Raw genomic sequence first — 18,839 nt, forward strand, 5'->3', positions numbered from 1 at the left:
CTGACTTGGCCCACGGTGTTAGCAGAGGAGATGGTGAGAAGTGTTCTGGTTCTGGTATGTCCAGCTAGAGACTATGGGACTCTGGATGCATTGAGTGTAGGAGATAAGAGGAAGGGAAGCATCAACGGTGACTAATGTCTGGACCTGAGCCCCTGATAAGATGAAGTTGCCTTTAGCTAAGATGAGAGAGCCTACAAGTGAAGCTAACTTAGCTGAGTGGGTGGGTGGGTGGGTGGGTGGTGAACTCATGTTAAATATGGTCTATCAGACATCCAAATGGAGATATTAAGCACCGAGTTGGATCTACTAGCTTGGATTTCATAATATTTGGACTGATAATATACATTTGGGGATCATCAATAGAGAAATACGTTGGAAATATGAGAAGGAAGAAGCACTTCCAAGTGGGGAAACACAGAAAGCTCCATGGAGGAGGTGGCCTGGACTTTGCATGTTGAAAGATGGAATTTTGACAGCAGAAATGTGAGAAGAGCATTCCAGCTGGAGGAAAAGCCACTAGTACAAATGCGAGGATAGGGAAGCGGAGACAAGTGGAGGAGCCAGTGGAGCCAGTGAAGTTGGAGGGGCTGTGGGCTTGCTGTTAAGGGAAATGAGAGGCAGAAGCGGAACTAGAACATGGGTCCTCAGTTCCGGTTCATTCATGCACTTGTCATTTACTCATCAAACATTAAGTGACCACCTATTGGTCTAGAACAGGGCTGTGCTCTGTTCTGAACATTAATCATACACCACTTATTGAGCCCTAATTATACACTCAATGAAAAAAACTTCACCATCAACAAAATGAAAATGCAACCTATGGCATGGGAGAAAATATTTGTAAATCATGCATCTGATAAGGGGTTGATATCAGGCAAAATATATAAAAAGCTCAATAGTAAAAAAAAAATCCAATTTTAAAAACATGCAGAAGAACTGAATAGACATTTTTCCAAAGAAAACTGGGCCAATGTGAAAGGTGAAAGGTGCTCAACATCACTAGTCACCAGGGAAACGCAAATCAAAACCACGAGGCCACCTCACACCTGTCAGAATGGCTGTCAGCAAAAAGGCAAGAAATAGGTGTTAGAGACGATGTGGTGAAAAGGGAGCCCTTGTGCACTGTAAGTGAGAATGTAAACTGGTGCAGCCACTATGGAACACAGTATGGAGGTTCCTCAAAAAACTAAAACTAGAACTACCTTATGACCCAGCAATTCCACTTTTGGGTATATAGCTAAAGTAAACAAAATCACTGTCCCCCATGTTCATTGCAGCATTACCTACAATAGCCAAGACATGGAAACAACTCAGGGTCCACCGACAGATGAGTGAATAAAGTTGTGGAACATATATACAATGGAATATGATATAGTCATAATAAAGAAGGAAATCCTGCCACTTGTGACAACATGGATGGACTTCAAGGGCATTTTGCTAAGTGAAATAAGTCAGACAGCGAAAGACAAATACCATGTCACCTCACTTATATGTGGAATCTAAAAAACAAGAAAAAAACCTCACAGAAACAAAGAACAGATAGCACAGATTGGTGGTTGCCGGTGGTGGGGAATGGCGGTGGGCTAAATGGATGAATGTAGTCAAAAGGTGCAAACTCCCAGTTAAGATGAATTACGTCTTAGGAATGTAATGTACAGCGTGGTGACTATAGTTAACAATACCATTGTATACGTGAAAGTTCTCATCACTAGAAAAAATGTTGCCACTATGTCAGGTGATAGCTGTTAACTACTTATTGTGGTAATCATTTTCCAATGTATACATGTATCAAATAATTATGTTATACACCTTAAACTAATACAACGTTGTATGTCAATTATATCTCAATAAAACTGAAAATAAAAGTAATTTAAAAAATGGGAAAAGCATAAAGACAGGGAAACAACAACAAAAGCAAATATTGCTATAAACACCGACTTGGTGTTTGACACTATTCCTGACACTAGCGTTAGAACAATGAGTGAAACAGGCTGAGATTCCTACTCATGTGGAACTTTCAGAATGAAGTTTGTCCAGTTAGCAAAGACCTGCCCGGCAGGTAAGGTTACTTTCCGGAGACTCCCCTACCACCCTAGTCCAAGAGGCTCTTATTCTCACCCTATTTTCTGCTCTACCATCTACCTCAAGACTCCCAGATGCCATCCTTTGACTTTTAATAACTAATGCTTTATTCCAAGTGTTACATTTTCACAATGAGTCTTCTTTTTATAATATGTATATCTCTAAAATAAATTTTATGTTAACAAAACAAAAACAAAAGTAAAAGAACTTCATTTAATCCTTACAACACCACATAAGAGCTAAACTAACATTATCCCCAGTTTAAAGATACGGAAACTAAATGTGAGTGACTTGCCCCACCCACTCAGCTGACAGCGCACAGGAGAGTCCGGGTTCCAGCCCGGGCAGGGTGACTCCAGAGCCATGGTCCCCACCACTCGGGTCAGTGCCTGACGCTCTCTCTGTCAGGAGGACCATCCAGCACCTGCGGCCCTATCGCCTGGCAGCCATGAGAAGGTACAGAGGACCAGGCCTCGAGTGAAGTGTTCTCCAGACTTTTCTCTGCAAGGGACGGGAAACGTGCCCTCGCCAAGGGCCGCTGAGGAACTGGCCCAGCAGCAACAGGGGAGAAGGCAGGGCTGCTGACCTGCCCGCCGACCGGGGCAGAAATCACCAAGCTGCTGGCTCTGACCTCACCCGGGAAGGCTCACTGTTCTCTCCAAAATGTCAGTCTCCCACTTCTTGGCTCCCACAGCAAACCTGGGGACGAGAGCAGGCAGCCGAAGCCTCAGCTGGGAAGGTGAGCAGTAAAAGTGTCCTTAAACAAGTGATGTGCCCACTCCTCACACATCACTCTCCTCCCGACCCATTCAAAGGTAAAGAAACAGGCTCAGAAAGATGAAGTCCTCTGTGCTACACTTTTAGGCAATTTTGTGGCAAAGCCTCTGTTAGAAGTCAAACCTCAGGACGCTCAGTTCCACGTGCTTCTCAAAACACGCTTCCACTAATCAGCTCACGTTCCACAATGAAACTCCCTAGAGAGAGCCTGGGATAGTGTGTGTGTGTGTGTGTGTGTGTGTGTGTGTGTGTGTGTGTGTGTGTTTGCCAAGTACAGGAGGCAAGCCCAGGACTGACACTCCCCACCACTCCCAGGGAAAGGAATGTCTCCCAGCCCAGCTTATCTTTCAGCGAAATTGAGGTTTCCAGCATCTGACCCAGTGAATGGGATGGGAAGGAGGAACCCTTCCATCCACCCAGCGAGTCCACCTCCGCTCTTTCCTCTCACCTGGGCAACAAGAGGCCTGGGCAAGCAGCATGGCTGGAAATAGTGAGAAATGGAAGCAACTTAAATGCCCATCAACATGGGAGGGGTCAAGTAATGATGGTGTATTTAGTCAGCAGTGAAAAAGAATGAAGCTGGTCTCCACATAGAGCAAGGAGAGAGCTCTAAGGCATATTATGAAGCAAAAATTAAAGAAATTTGCATAGAGTACATACACTATGTATGCATCACATTTATGGACAAAAGTAAACTATGTGGATGCCTTTGAATGTACAGAAAAAGGATCATATCAGCCTGATGATGGTGACCCATTTATTGACTCCACAAAATGGGAGCCCTCTCTGGGCTGCCAGCACTGGGCTGGGTGAGGGCATCAGCTGAGGCAGAGCCGACGGCATCCCTGTCCTACTGTAGCCAGGTAAGTGATGGGGTAAGGGAGCGGGTGGGGGGAAAGGAACTGTCTCTTCATTTAATGTTCTCTGTATTATCTGAAGGTTTTAACAATAATAAATTTTGCGTGAATGTGTCCTTATAAATACATAAATACATGAAGAAGCACAAGAAGAACAAGAGGGAGATGAGAAGGAGGAACGATTCGTGACTAAGTTTGGTGTGCCCAGGTAAACAGAGGAAGGAGGCCTGGGTGTGTCCTTAGGCTGCTACATTGCAAAGGCAACACTAGTTCCTAAGCAAGATGTCCACAGTGTCTTGGAAGGGAAAGGAAGCCAATGAAGTCATATTATATTTTCTGCAACAGGCGTCTCCCCGCCCACTGTGGTCTCCTGGGGCCCCACACAGAGCTCCGCCTGAAGACAGGGACAGCCCTGGACAGGCTCTGTGGACCGAGCTCATGAAACTCTGCGTTGTCTTCTGTTAACGTGTTCACCTGGAGACATGGTTTCCATACTGTCCTCTCCCTGGTCATGCATCTCCTTCTGGACTCTGGCCTCTGTATGGAACCAGCCACTTAGGGAGCCCCCTCCTCGCTCTGCTGCCCACACAGACCAGTCAGGAGCAGGTGACAGAGGGTAACACAGATTCATGGAGGGACACACGCTTCCAATCTGACTCCCATCCTGTCCTTGTACTGGTCTACACCGAAAAAACCAGGAAGATAAGCATTGGCCAATAGGGCAGCAAAAATCTTGCTCCTCATTTGATGTGCTCTTACCTCTCAGCACCAAATTGGATCGTCAGAGTCCTCAGTTCGAATCCTGGCTCTGTCAGCGTCAAGCTGTATTCTCTTAGGCATATTTACTCCTATGTAAAAAAAAAAAAAAATTATTAGTTAGTATTATTACCCAATGGGGATAATAAAAAGGCTTACTTCACAGAATAGCTGTTCAGAGTAAAAGCAGGATTGAAAGTGTCTTTTACTTGTATAGAGCTTGTACACACGTGTGAGTGAATATCTCAGTCCTGGTTCTGCCTGTTTTAGGCACTTTTCATGCACCTGGAATGTGGGGGCTGGAGGAAAAGGTGCTCAAGTGAGCAGAATGTGCCTGGCAGGCCTGAGAGAGACAAAATCTCAGTTCCAACTAAAAAGCCTACAAGGAAACGCATCCAAGTAAAACCAGACTTGCCTGTCCTCAGAAATAATCAGAAGATTCCATTTGGTTGCCTCTGACCAAGAGCGCCCTCACGGCATTTCTCTCTCGCGCACCTCACTGACTGGCATCCCCGATGGACTTGAGTTTCGAAAGCTATTTACTTAGGAACAAAAAATAAAGTCACGGGCCAGCCCGGTGGCTCAGGCGGTTAGAGCTCTGTGCTCCTAACTCCGAAGGCTGCCGGTTCGATTCCCACATGGGCCAGTGGGCTCTCAGCCACAAGGCTGCCAGTTCGATTCCTCGACTCCCGCAAGGGATGGTGGGCAGCGCCCCCTGCAACTAAGATTGAACACGGCACCTTGAGCTGAGCTGCCGCTGAGCTCCCGGATGGCTCAGTTGGTTGGAGCATGTCCTCTTAACCACAAGGTTGCTGGTTCGACTCCCGCAAGGGATGGTGGGCTGTGTCCCCTGCAACTAGCAACGGCAACTGGACCTGGAGCTGAGCTGCACCCTCCACAACTAAGATTGAAAGAACAACAACTTGAAGCTGAACAGAACCCTCCACAACTAAGACTGAAAGGACAACAACTTGACTTGGAGAAAAGTCCTGGAAGTGCACACTGTTCCCCAATAAAGTCCTGTTCCCCTTCCCCAATAAAAAAAAGAAGAAGTTAAAATTCTGGCCCTTTAAAAATAAATAAATAAATAACAATTAAAAAAATAAAGTCACATTCTCCATTCTTTTTATCATTATGATTTTTGGCTTCCTAGTCTAACGGATCTGTTTTACAGATAGGTGGCTCTGTCTTGTTCTTTTTCTGAGTTTTATTGATAAATTTCAGAGCATGACCTTGAACAAATCAAACATTTCCTCTTTCAGTCGCTTCCCCCCTCCCTTACCTGACGTAGCTGAGTCCCCACACTGTGCAGGTCTTGCTTCCTTTGGACTTTCACCAAGTTCATTTGAAAAAGGTGGGCCCAGATCTGCACCCAGGGGTCCCCATGTGTCCTGCCCTTACGCACCGGCCCCTTTGTCATTTCACTCACTATACTTCTACTGTAGCCACGTTTACATCAGTCAGGGATTCGAGAGATTGTCCTAGAATCACACTTTGAGCAACATGCCACAGACCAGTGCTTCTCCAGACTGGGACAGATTTATTCAAATGCAGATGCCCAGACCTCACTCTATCCGGGGAATCATCAAAGCCTCTGGAAAGAGGATCCCTGGAAAAATGTTATATACTTCCTAGGTGATTCTGACTAGCTGAAATTTTGGTAACTACTGCTCCAGGGTTCCTTTCACAGGGACGAGGGACAGGGAACAGACGTCAGAGGTCTTCAATGCTAGCCAGGCTCTCCTTTCTTAACCGGATCCACAGCAAAATCAATTTAAAGTCTTCACCAGCAGGGAGCAGCCCAGGCAGGACATTTGCGCTGCAGAGAAAAACTGGTGAGCTGTTTGATTCTTCACGGGTACGGTGATCACAAATGACAACCTATAATGGTACAGGAGGTCCCTGCTTATGAAGCTCCTCCACAGTCATTGGCTCGTTTACAATCTTGTTCCGTGCCTGTGAAGCTGCAGGCCTTTGTGTAAGCCAAAGAAGTCAGGTGATTCCTCTATGACCTTATGTCTAACAATTGGTAGAAGTGGGTTTTCACACACATTCACTGGGGGAGAAAGGGGATGACAGGGAAGGAACCATATACAGTAGGTTCATCGTTTAGAACTTATAAGAGATCATGTACCAGACACACACACATGCACACGGCACAACCTTCACTCCTAAACCTCACCCCTACCTTTAGCAATTCTGCGTCACAATAAGGTCCACATGCTTCTCACCTACACAAACTACATTCCTATCACAGTTAAGCAAACAAGGGTAACAAACTTATCCATATACTTACATATGCAGTCAGCAAAAGAGAGAGTGAGTGAGAGGGAACCATTTAAATACATAGGCTAGCTCTTCTCAATTCTAAAAGTATATTTTAATACCATATAGACCACTGCTTCTCAACCATTAAAGTGAAAACAAGCCACCTGGCAAGCTTATTAAAAATGCAGATTCTGATTCTGTAGGATTGAAGCAGGGCCTGAGTCTCGCATTTTCTAAAAAGCTCCCAGGCCACCGGTGTGATGGCTGCTAGTCCATCGACCACACTTTAGGTACTAGCAGCAGCCTATGTCACCCACTGCCACTCCTTTCCATGGGTGGAGCCCTCACGTGAGCATGAGATGGGAGCAATGGAACTGCCACCCCCAGTTGCTTGCCTTTCACTGTGTGAGGATCTCTCCCCACTGAGAGTAACTCAGGTGTTTAAAGACATATAAGTATTGTTCACGTGGGGCCCGGGGTTCCTAAATCAAGCCCACCAATGAACCTGAAAGTCACCTGAACAAACTATGATCATACCATAGCTCCAGGCTTCTAAGTCGTTCCAAGGATGATTTCAACTAAGTGAGATTTTGAGGTGCTAACCTCGGATGTGATGTGAGTCCCACGTAGGCAACACTAATTGGCTTGGAGTCAAGTCTGTGAGTGTTTTGTTTTGTTTTAATGTTTCATCACTCAATTCCAGTTATTCTTAACCAGGGGCAATTTTGCCTCCATTGGGACATTTGACAACATCTGGAGACATTTTTGGTTGTCACAACCAGCTACTCCATGCTAGTGGGCAGAGGCCAGAAATGCTGCTAAACATCCTACACTGCATAGGACAGCAGCCACGACAAACAATTATCCAGCCCCAAATTTCAGTGGTGCCACCATCAAGAAATTGTGCTCTATATAACTCATACCGATCCAAACTTTTGGCAACTTATTGAATGATTATTCAAATACTTCCACAGATGAGGGGAAAGGAAAATATTATAGGCAGCCATTCAAACTGGATACCTTGCTTTCCACTGGGCAGGAAAGTTTAGTGGCCGAGGGGTCCAGTGATGGGGTTTGAATGCCAGTTCTTCTACCAACAAGCTAAATGGAATTGGACAGGTTAGACAAAATCTCTCAACTTTAATTTCCTCAGACGTCAAATAACCTAAGCCTCCCAAGGACAGGGACCATCTCTATTTGGGGCAGCAAAGTATATACTTTCTCCTGGCACATAGTAAGTGCTTGTGTGTTTATTGAAGAAATGCATGGGACCTGACTTCCTTATAACAATCATTTTCTTAATCTGATGCTGGTTGCTACTTTTAAAATTTTGATTAGAGACTTGAATGTTAGGGATTCCTATTATCTGCTGTACCTTCTCCTAGCAGAGCCAGACTTGCATTCCAGGATATACGTATATAGGGTCCCGTACTATGTATGTCCAGGATTGGTACTGGGAAAAACTGGAGGCTCTAGCATCAGACCTCCTGGGTTCAAATCTTAGCTCCATCACTATGTGAGCTTAGACATGTGACTTACTCTCTCCAAGCCTCAGTTTCTTCATTTGAAAAAACAGGGGTAATAACAATGGGATTGTAATAGCTATCTACGGTATCAGATGGGTAGTAAACCTGTTGGGGTTATCCCTTTGTGAAGTTGGTAAGTGTCTAATCACTATGTCGTTTTGTATACCTGAGACTAAAAAGAAAAAGTAAAACAGGGTCGTAACAATTCCTATCGCACAGGGCTCTTGGAAGATTTAAAGTTAAATGAGAGAATGGATGCAAAGTTCCTAGCACAGCGCCTGGCACACAAGTATCCAGTAAAAGGAGGCTTCATCATGCTTTTGGCCTCCAGCTTCCAAATGAACAGCACCTGCCCAGTGACCTCTCCAAAGAGAAGCAGAGGCACAGAACTGAAATCAGAACCAGGCCCCAGAGACCAAGCTGACCAGGCTCCCTTCTGCTGATGGAAAGTGGGGCACTCACCCCTCTCACTTCCCACTCCATATGCCTGAACGAGGGGTTTTGGAACAAATATCCCACACTCTTCTGCAGGCCCACTTAGTCATATTCAGAAGACAGCCCCCGTGACTAGCTACGCAGCATTCTCATTCTGCTACAGGGCCAAAGGACACCAATAAAGATGTCAAAGCTGAAAATGTTTGGAGAGCAAAGAAACAAATGAGGGGAGAAAGCTGCAGCCTTTGATTCAATAATGAATTTTGCATAAAGGCTCCGTGTTACAGTGCACAGGAGAGCATACTGTCACACGCTCTGTATTCCATTTTTCATGAGAAGGAGGAAAATGGGGGGCAAAAAGCAAACCCATATTAGGAACATATTAAAGAAAGTGTATTCAAGCTTCTATCTGCATTTGAGCACATGGACCCAAACCATTTCTATTTTATAATGTAGTAAAAGCGTGGAGCTGAAAGGAAGCATCAGGTCCAATTCTTTCATCTTTGAGATGAGCAAAGTGAAGCATCTGGGCATTAAGGAACAGGCCCCACACCTTCAGCCTCATGGTGGCCGACGTGGCATGAGGAGCCATGGGGCTTGTCCCTTCCTCCAATTCTGCCTGACTCAGGATTGAGCCCTGACTGTAAGGGACTCGCAGGAAACTCAGAGTCCTTCTTCTCCAAGAGCACACTTTTCACTAGCTTGTGAAGTTCACACATTTATTCCAATAATTTTTGCCGAGCACATACTATGTGCCAGATGCCATTCTTGGTACTTGGGCTACAGAGGAGAACAGGACAGGGGCCTGCTCCTGCTGCACCTGCCTTCCAGTGGGCAACACCGTCGATAAAAGTGCACAAATAAAGTGTCCAGCATACTTTCTGGTGGTGTCCCACGCTCTCTGGGAAATAAAAATGCTTGCTGTGACAGAGGAGCTCATGGGGGAAGGGCAGCTTGGAAGGCCTCACGAGGAGATGAGATCTGAGCCATGAGAAGGAGCCAGTCCCATGGAAGTTAGAGGGAAGAGGGTTCAGGTCAGAAGGAAGAGCAGCCACGAACAGCCAAGCAAGCACGGGACGCAGAATGAACAGAAAGGAAGCCTGCGTGGCCGGAACAGAGTAGGCAAGGCGGAGATGCCAGGAGAGGAGGTCATAGCCGTGGGCAAGGCAGCATGCTGAGAAGGCAGGCACTTGCCTGAGGTCCCCAGGAGGCAAAAGCAGGACTGAGATTCAAATTACAGCCTCCAGGCTCACAGTTGCTATGGTTGTGTATCAGCTTTGCTGTGCAGGCCCTTCCCTCACGGATCCTCACCAGGTCAGTCCCAGGAGGACCCTGCCATGCTGGACCTGACCTCACTGCTCACACTCAGGACCTACCACAGACAGGCGTCCAAAGGCCCAAGGAGCCTCCGGGAGCAGAGTGGTTGGATGGCCGTGAAATGGAAAGTGGACCTCTCCCTTCCCTTTCGTCACTGTGACTCATGCAGGGCTCATGAATGAGCCCTGCCAGCCCAGAGGAAGGGCTCAATAAGTCTATGGCTAATTTTTTTATCATTATTAATAATTTTTAATTACAGAAAAACTCATAAATACATTTCCACTATTTAAAACAAAAGAACGAAATTAAATGAAATAAAACATGATCCCTAAGGCTTCAACTCCTCTGTTCCATTTCTGGTCATCTTGCCAGTCCCCTACCTCCATCCCATCGAGAGCTCAATAGTATTATTATCAGTAAGTGTATAGTGTTCCAGACCATTTCTTAGGCCTTAAAATGCATATGTGTGTACTCCTAGAAAAGACAGTGTAATTGTTATGGGTTCGTTTTCATAAACTGTAGCATACTATATGTAACGGCTCTGCAGCTTCTCTTTGCCCTCATCAGACACTAATAGGCCTTGAGTAGCTTTCGAGGTTATTACATAAGCACCCACCTCATTTAGCTAATTGCTGCATAATATTCCTATCATAATATGCTACTGTTTTTCTCCCTATGAATTGTACTTTAAACTATTTCCAATTTTCTTGGTATTACAAAATAACACTGCAATGAAATCTGCTCTCCGCCCATTTTGTGAGTGTTCCTCTACGGTACATGGAGGACTTTGCTCTCCGATGCAATTGCCAAATGGAAGCAGAATCAGTCGTGGGAACTTCGAAGCACCTAGTGGTTGTCTAGACTCCAAAGACCTTTCCGTACCATTACTACCCTCACCATTAACTCACTGCATGATGCTAGGCAGTTCCCAGTGCCCGTCGGACTTATTTCTGATGAACTCTAAGAACTCTCACAGTGCTAGCAATCTAGAACTGTAGATTCCAGGTAGTAAGCCTAGGGTGCGCTCTCCCAAGTACTGGTTCAGTTCCCATTCGGTGGTTACAAGGCACTTGCAGGAGGCGTGTGGATTGCAGTGAGTCACTCCAAGCAGTGGAACGCCCTTTACTGGTGTTCCTGGAGAAGTAACTAGTGCACACATTCCGCTGACTTCTGTTTGCCCTTTTCCGTGGCCTTCCTGAATATCAGGGGATATGATGTCACCTTCTGCAAATTCTGTGTAAATGCCTGAGTTTGAATCTCTAATTTATAATGAGGGAAAAATAATCAACACCTACTTTGCATAGACTTTAGTTTTACAAAGCACACGGTTCATTTCATTCCTGGAACAACCCCGAGATATACACAGGAAAGGGATAATTGTAATACATATTATAATGATGTTTAATTGACACCGTTATTCATTACAGCTGAGTAGATTGAGCCAACAAGAATTAATTGGTTACCCAAGGTCACATAGCTAGGAAGTGAGGGCGAACCCAGAAACCAGGTCTCTTCTGATTCCCAGTGCTTTTCTCTTGCACAGGACAACACTGGACTTCCCAGCTGTGTGGCTGTGAAAACTCATTTGTAATCCTAACAACTAGGAAAAACACGCATTCTCAGAAGATTCTAAAGGACTTTGTGGAAGACCATATTCAGAGATAGAATTTAGGTTTTCAAGAGCCAAGTGAATAAAGAGAGAAGAGAGCCAAGTTTAGGGGAAGAGGGCATGGGAGTTAATTTAACTAAACTCTAAGAAGAAATGAATAAATCCATGTTGTCTAAGGGGCTTTTACCCCACCCATGAATTAAAGATACTCTCTGGGATACTTTAGTTAGCTGGTCATGGAAGGCCTCCCTAAGTAGGTGGCAATTACGCTAAGACTTGGAGAGAGATCCAAGATGGTAGAGTAGACAAACACACTGTGCCTGCCTCCTCCCGTGAACACATTAAAATTACAACTAAATTATAGAACAATCAGCCTGGAGAACCATCTGAAGTCTAGCTGAACAGTTTTATAACTAAGGATATAAAGGAGAAGGCTCGTCGAGACTCGTAGAAGGGGTAGAGACGCAAAACAGGCCGGGTTCAAAACCTCTGTGTGACAGTTTAGAATCAGGAGGGATAGCTCAGCCATGGAGGTTCCCCTCAGGGGAGCGAGGGACCCCAGCCTCGCACCAGGCTCCCCAGCCCAGAGTACTGGTGCTAGGAGGAGCCCCCACAACACGTGGCTGTGAAAAACAGTGGGGATTTGCCCCATCCTGGTGGGATGGAAGGCTGCAGGAAACCCAGACGTCCTCCTAAGGGGCCCGCACACAAACTCTCTTGCAGACACTCACCCTGGGCTCTGGCAGAGAAACAGCGACTTAGAGGACATTGGAGACATGAAAAGAGACTGAGTTGTGTGGCTTCTGGGAGTGAACTGGAGGAATTGTCACCATTTAACCCGTGAGAGGTCCTCCTCTGTGCAGTCAGCAGGCAGACGCCATCTTTCCTGAGTTGAGCCCTCCCTCATAGGCCAAATCTGAATCTGATTGGTCTGGTGAGCTCTGCTGCTCCACGCTGCTAACTCTGATGGGACCCCAACCCACCCAATTCCCCCAACTCCAGAGGCACTTTCTCCTGAGCAGCCAGCCCCGCCCACATCGCACTCTTTCTTAGAAAACTATCAGGGTTCATGAGCCCCAGGCAGGCAGTGTGCTCTGAGACATTTGCTGAGTAGCTCCAAGCTCAGCATGAACACCAAACTATAATCTATATTAACCTGGTGACCACAACTCTTCCCACTCTAGTGACTTCCTGAGTCACTGTCTCACCCAACTTGTTTATCACACATGGCTTTATTAGCAGCTGAACCTTAAGGGAGCTGGCAGGTGGCAGCAGGCCTCAGGATATCCTGGCTTGTTGCAGAGCTACCCTAGGCCCAGTACTGGTGGCAGCCGTCCTCAGTTCACAGTATGGCCTCTCCCATGTGCCTCTAGGTTTAGCACAGGCAGTGAACAACTCTAAATCGCTTTGTACCTCCTACCAGGTAGTCCTTGGCTGCTCAGAGGCAGTGGGTGACCTGGGCCTGCACTGGAGCCCCTCCCAAGAGGCCCCAGAACCAACACACCTGGAGGTTGGCTTCAGAGCACAGCAGAACACTACCCAATTAGCCCCACAAGCAGCATACACATAGGATGGTCTCAACAGGCACCAGAGCCTGCTGTGGCAAATCCTACTTAGTGAGGTAAGACCCCCACACAGCAGCTTGTGAGCTGTGGATGTAGCCAAACCCCAGAGCCAGTCAGCCTACTGACATGCCAATAGCAATCAAGGCTCAAGTACAACAGAAGGGCACACATGAACCACACAAGGGACACTCCAGGTGGGGAAATGAGAGCCTAGAGAGAGAAAAGGAGCCCAGCACAAGTGACCAGGGAGACTGTGTCACTGGGCATCACAGGACATAAGGCCAAGGGGCCAAGACTAGGAGATGTAGCAGATCTACTTAATACATAGAAACAAACACAGAGAGGCAGCCAAAAATGAGGAAACAAAGCAGCATATCTCAAATAAAAGAACAGGACAAAACTCCAGAAAAAGAACTAAACAAAATGGAGGCAAGCAACCTACCAGAGATAGAGTTTAAAACAATGGTTATAAGAATGTTCAAGGAACTTAATGAGAACTTCAACAGAGAGATAGCAAGCATTAAAAAAGGACATAAAACCCATTAAAAAGAACCAGTCAGAAGTGAAGAATACAATAACTGAAAGGAAGAATGCACTAGAAGAAATTACCAGCAGACCTGATGAAGCAGAGGATCAAATCAGTGATTTGGAAGACAAGGTAGCAGAAAATGTCCAATTGGAACAGCAAAAAGAAAAAAGAATCAAAAAAAAAAAAATGGCATAGTTTAAGAGACCTCTGGGACAACATCAAGCATAACAACATTCACACCAGAAGGAGAGAAGAGAGGGCAAGGGAGCAAGGGATTGAGAACCTATTTGAAGAAATAATGACTGAAAACTTTCCTAACCTGGTGAAGGAAGTAGACATAAATGTCCAGGAAGTGCAGAGTCCCAAACAAGATGAACCCAAACAGGCCCAAACAAGACACATTATAATTAAAATGGCAAAGGTTAAAGACAAAGAGAGAATCCTAAAAGCAGCAAGAGAAAGGCAACTAGTAACTTATAAGGGAGTTCCCATAAGATTGTCAGCTGATTTCTCAGCAGACACTTTCAGGCCATAGGGGATTAGCACAAAATATTCAATGTGATGAAAAACAAGGGCATACAACCAAGACTTCTCTACCCAGCAAGGCATCATTTAAAATCAAAGGAGAGATAAAGAGCTTCCGAAACAAGAAAAAGGTAAAGGGGTTCATCACCACCAAACCAGTATTACAAGGAATGTTAAAGGGACTTCTTTAAGATGGGGGGGAAAAAAGATCAAAATTACGAATAATAAAATGGCAATAGCTACATATCTACCAACAATTACTTCAATGTAAATGGATAAATTCGCCAATCAAAAGACATAGGCGGGCTAAATGGATAAGAAAATAAAACCCTTACATGTGCTGAAAGACACACACACAGAGACTGAAAGTAAAGGGATGGAAAAAGATATTTGATAAAAATGGAAACAAAAACAAAAGCTGGGGTAGCAATACTTATACCAGACAAAATAAACTTTAAAACAAAGGCTATGACAAGAGACAAAGAAGGACCCAGTAATCCCACTTCTGGGTATTTATACAAAGAAATCCAAAATGCTACTTCGAGGGGACGTGTGCCACCATGTGTTCATTGCAGCATTGTTTGCAGTGGCCAACACGTGGAGGCAGCCTGTGTATCCATTGATAGAAGAATGAATAAAGAGGAGGTGGTACATATATACAATGGAATATTGTGTAGCCCGGGAAGGGAATGGGTTCTTGCCATCTGCGGTAGCATGCATGGACCTGGAGGGTATTGTGCTGAGTGGAGTATGTCAGACAGAGAAAGACAGATGCAATGGGATTTCACTTATATGTAGAATCTAAAGAAGAAAATAAATGAACAAACAAAAGAGAAACAAACTCATAGATACAGAGAATATTTTGATGGTTGTCAGATGGGAGGGGGATTGGGGTGGCTGAAAAAAAGATAAGGGATTAAGAAGCAGAAATTGGTTGTCGCAAAGTAGTCATGGGGATATAGGGTACAGCATAAGGAATACAGTCAATAATATTGTAATAACTATGTATGGTGTCAGATGGGTACTAGATTTATGTGGGTGATCGATGGGAGGGAGATTGGGGGACAGGATGAAAAAGGTGAAGGGATTAAGAAGTACAAATTGGCAGTTACAAAATAGTCATGGGGATGTAAAGTAAAACATAGGGGATATAGTCAATGATATGGTAATAACTATGTGTAATGCCAGGTGGGAACTAGACTAGTCAGGGGATCACTTCTTAAACTATGTAAATGGCTAACCACTATGCTGTACACCTGAAATTAATATGAATAATATTAAATTTCAACTGTCATTGAAAAAATTTAAAAGGGGACAAAAAAGATGAAGGGGAATAAAAGGTCCAAATTCCCAGGTATAAAACAAATAAGTCACGGGGATGTAATGTACAGCATGGGGAATATAGTCAATTATATTGTGATAGCGTGGTACAGTGCCAGATGGTTGCCGGACTTAGCATAGTGATCACTTCTTTAGGTATATAAATGTTGGATAACTCTGGTGTACCCTTGAAACTAATATAATATTGTATGTTAGCTATATTTTTAATAAAAATCTTTTAAAAAGCTAAGACTTGGAGGATGAGATTCCAGCTTTGCAAAGAAAAAGGAGAAGAGCAAACCAGATGTAGGGACCAGTGTGTGACAAATTCCCAAGATGGGCAAACTCACTGGGAGACCAGAGAGTCCCTCTGTGCAGGGAGCCAAAGGGAGAGGGGGTATGAGATGAGGTGGGCCCCCTATGACTGACCTGGGAAGTCAGTGCTAGGGGAGCTCAGAGGATGGCTGCCAGGAGAGGATGGGCCTTGAGGGTAACTCGAGGAAATGATTGGCTTTATTCAAAGGAGGAGGGCACTACCAGCAGAACCGTAGGCAGAAGAGACATTATTGGTGGATAAGGAGTAAGACACAGTCTCTTCATCTGCAAAATGGGAAAGTAGGATAGAAGGCTCACTGAGGTCCCTTTTAGATACCAAGACGGAAACTGAGCCAAGAGCAGCTTGGCTAAGGGAATGGCAGGGCTGAGTCCAGCTCTCAGATCTCCCAGATTCCCATCCGGAGCTGGCTCCACCCCAGCTCCTGGCTTCCGCTGGCAGGGAGACTGGCAGGAAGGAGGCTCGGGCTGTGGTCGGATGTGAGCGCAAAGCCCCAGCAGAACCCCGTGGTGGGACTGTCTGCCCAGAGCTCCCTTGCAAACCCCCAACACTCTGATCTCAAAGCCAGTTCCTTTGTTTCCCCCAGAAGCTTCCCAAAGACCTCAGGAACCCCTTTGATTTTTTTTTTTTTTTAATATTTCTCCACAAAACAATGTGAGGAACAGAGGAAAAGCATGGCCCCATCACAAAGCTGTTACAGCCAGAAAAACAGGCCTGTGTTCTGCTAATTCCATCTAGGTTTCAGGGCTTCCCAGAGAAGAAAAGGGGCGCAGACATGGAGTTAGGCAGCACCACACAAAGCACCATCTCCTGGTGGGAAGTCCACTGTTTGCCCAGGGCCTGGGTCTCAATGCAAACCAGTGGTGCCCCTGACAGAGCAAAGGTCCTTGCAGCAGCCTAGTATGTGCTCAGACTTTCTGCCAAACTCCAACCACAGGACACTTAGAAGCAAGAACATTAGAGTGAAAGGAACCTCAAGGCTCATCTGGTCCAATCCTCCATTATAAATGTTGAAACTCAGGCCCACAGAGGATCAACTTAGAAGTCAGTCAGGTTGTTCCAAGGCGCAGAATAGCTCAAGTGTATGAGTACTTACTAGCTGCCTGATACTGTGCTAAGCTGTTATCTCTGTCATTGTTGGCGACACTCATAGTGATGTAGGTACTGCTGTGATCCCTGCTTTACATGAGGAATCTATGGCCCAGAGAGGTTAAGTCACTTGCCTGAGGTCACACAGCTATAAAGAGTGGAGCCAGGACTCTAATCCAGACCATTTCATCCCACTGTTTCCAGGCTTCTTCACACCCTGCTGCATCCGAACTGTCAGCAGGACCGCTAACCTCCCGGCCCAGTACAGCCACTTCCATCCTGGGCCCGTTAATCCTGAACATGGTTTTGACTACCTGCAACCCACTGAGCATTTCCACAAAGAAGCCATGAGACCCATCACTGGTGTCCGGTCCTGCCTGCCCTCCCACATGATTCTCTCTTTGGCCACTTAGTTCTGTACCTCTCCTTTTCCCCCTCTCCCCCGATCCCACACTAACTCAGAATGGCTGTTCTTTCTTCTTCAGCCTCAGTTCAAATGTCACTTGTTGAGGGAGACATCTCTCTTTTAGTGTCTGTTACTGCCCTCTCTTCACTAACTTTACAGATTGTCATCATACATCTATGTGTTTGTTTATGTATTGTCTCTTCCCCCATGTTTCTGCCAGGCACTGTGCTTGGCACGAAATAAACACTCAATTAGAAGTTGTTGAATAAATGAGTGAATGGGAGAATGAACTAAAAAAACCTTAGTTCTTTTTCAAATAAATGCTTGCCAAAATCTTGTACTTATTCAAATGATTTTGTTAAACCAACATAATCCAAACATTCACCATGACCCAAGGTAATTAGAAGTGTGTCATTCCAGATCTTTTCTATGCATTAGAGATATATATATATGTAATACCTATAGGGGATCCCATTTGTAGAAAATGGTTTAAGTATTTTACATAGCATATTATATTATATGCATTCTATTGTGTTCTCTATATTATATATTATATGGATTATGTTATATAAATCCATGTGCCCACAAATATACAGGATCCTAAAGAACATACTGTGTATGTATTTTTTTGCACTTTCCTTTTCTTATTTAATCACATACCATGAAAATCTCCCCCCACCACCACCACATGTAGATCCGCCTCACGTTGTTAACTACATATTATTTTCCAAATATAAAAGTACTCACTCTTGGTGAGATATTCATATAGTCTAGGGATGGCATGTAGAAACTGCGGAGACACAGCAGCGCTTCCCACCATTCCCACGCTTCATAGCTCAGAAAGATCTTGTATTCAAGATGAGCATGCATGAGAGCGTATTCTGGAACAGGTGAGAGCAACACAGGGGTGAGGTGTGGAGGGGCAGGCAATGTGCAGGACAGAGTGTAGGATGGAGCTGGATGGAAATGAGAGAACGGCCACTGGAAACAAAAGTTGGGGACTGAGGCCTGTGTTTCAGTCAATGATAGCAATGAGGGGGGCAGAGAGCGGGCAGGAGAGCTAGAGACAAGGCTGGTTAGGGACAGGAAAGCAGGAAAGATGGGGACTCTTTGAGGAGAAGACAGGCATCATGGGGTCAGCCCCACAGTAGCCTGGGTGAAGCTGGCCCTCAAAGGTTTCCTCTTTCCCCTTGAAGAAGGTGGAAAATTTGTCTTCCAATGGTTTTGCCACCTGTTTTTCCAACATCTAGGAGCATTTGCCTATTTCCAGGTGGGACTTGTTTATCTCCATTCTGGAGTCTTAAAGTTCAAAACAAACTTCCAAACAAAGGGGCCCTCTGCTCTGTGCTTCTCAGCTCCATTCTCCTGCAAAGGCAGAGCCAAGATTCTGCTTTCCTGATGACTTCCACAGCCGATTCCACGGAGAATCCCACCCCCAGCTTCC

The 18,839-nt window shown here is 45.3% G+C and overlaps 1 protein-coding gene across 2 annotated transcripts in view; it reads right to left on the reverse strand.

The window, feature by feature from the left end:
- The window catches only part of SH3TC2 (SH3 domain and tetratricopeptide repeats 2), a 108,674-nt gene that overhangs the window by 77,674 nt on the left and 12,161 nt on the right, over positions 1-18,839 (reverse strand). For both annotated transcript variants that reach the window (XM_019734346.2, XM_019734347.2), the window contains exon 2: positions 4,476-4,564. The gene's annotated coding sequence lies outside the window, so the exon portion shown is untranslated. The remainder of the gene's footprint in view (positions 1-4,475; positions 4,565-18,839) is intronic.

Source organism: Rhinolophus sinicus, linkage group LG10 (genome assembly GCF_036562045.2).
Source record: "Rhinolophus sinicus isolate RSC01 linkage group LG10, ASM3656204v1, whole genome shotgun sequence".
Lineage (NCBI taxonomy): Eukaryota > Metazoa > Chordata > Mammalia > Chiroptera > Rhinolophidae > Rhinolophus > Rhinolophus sinicus.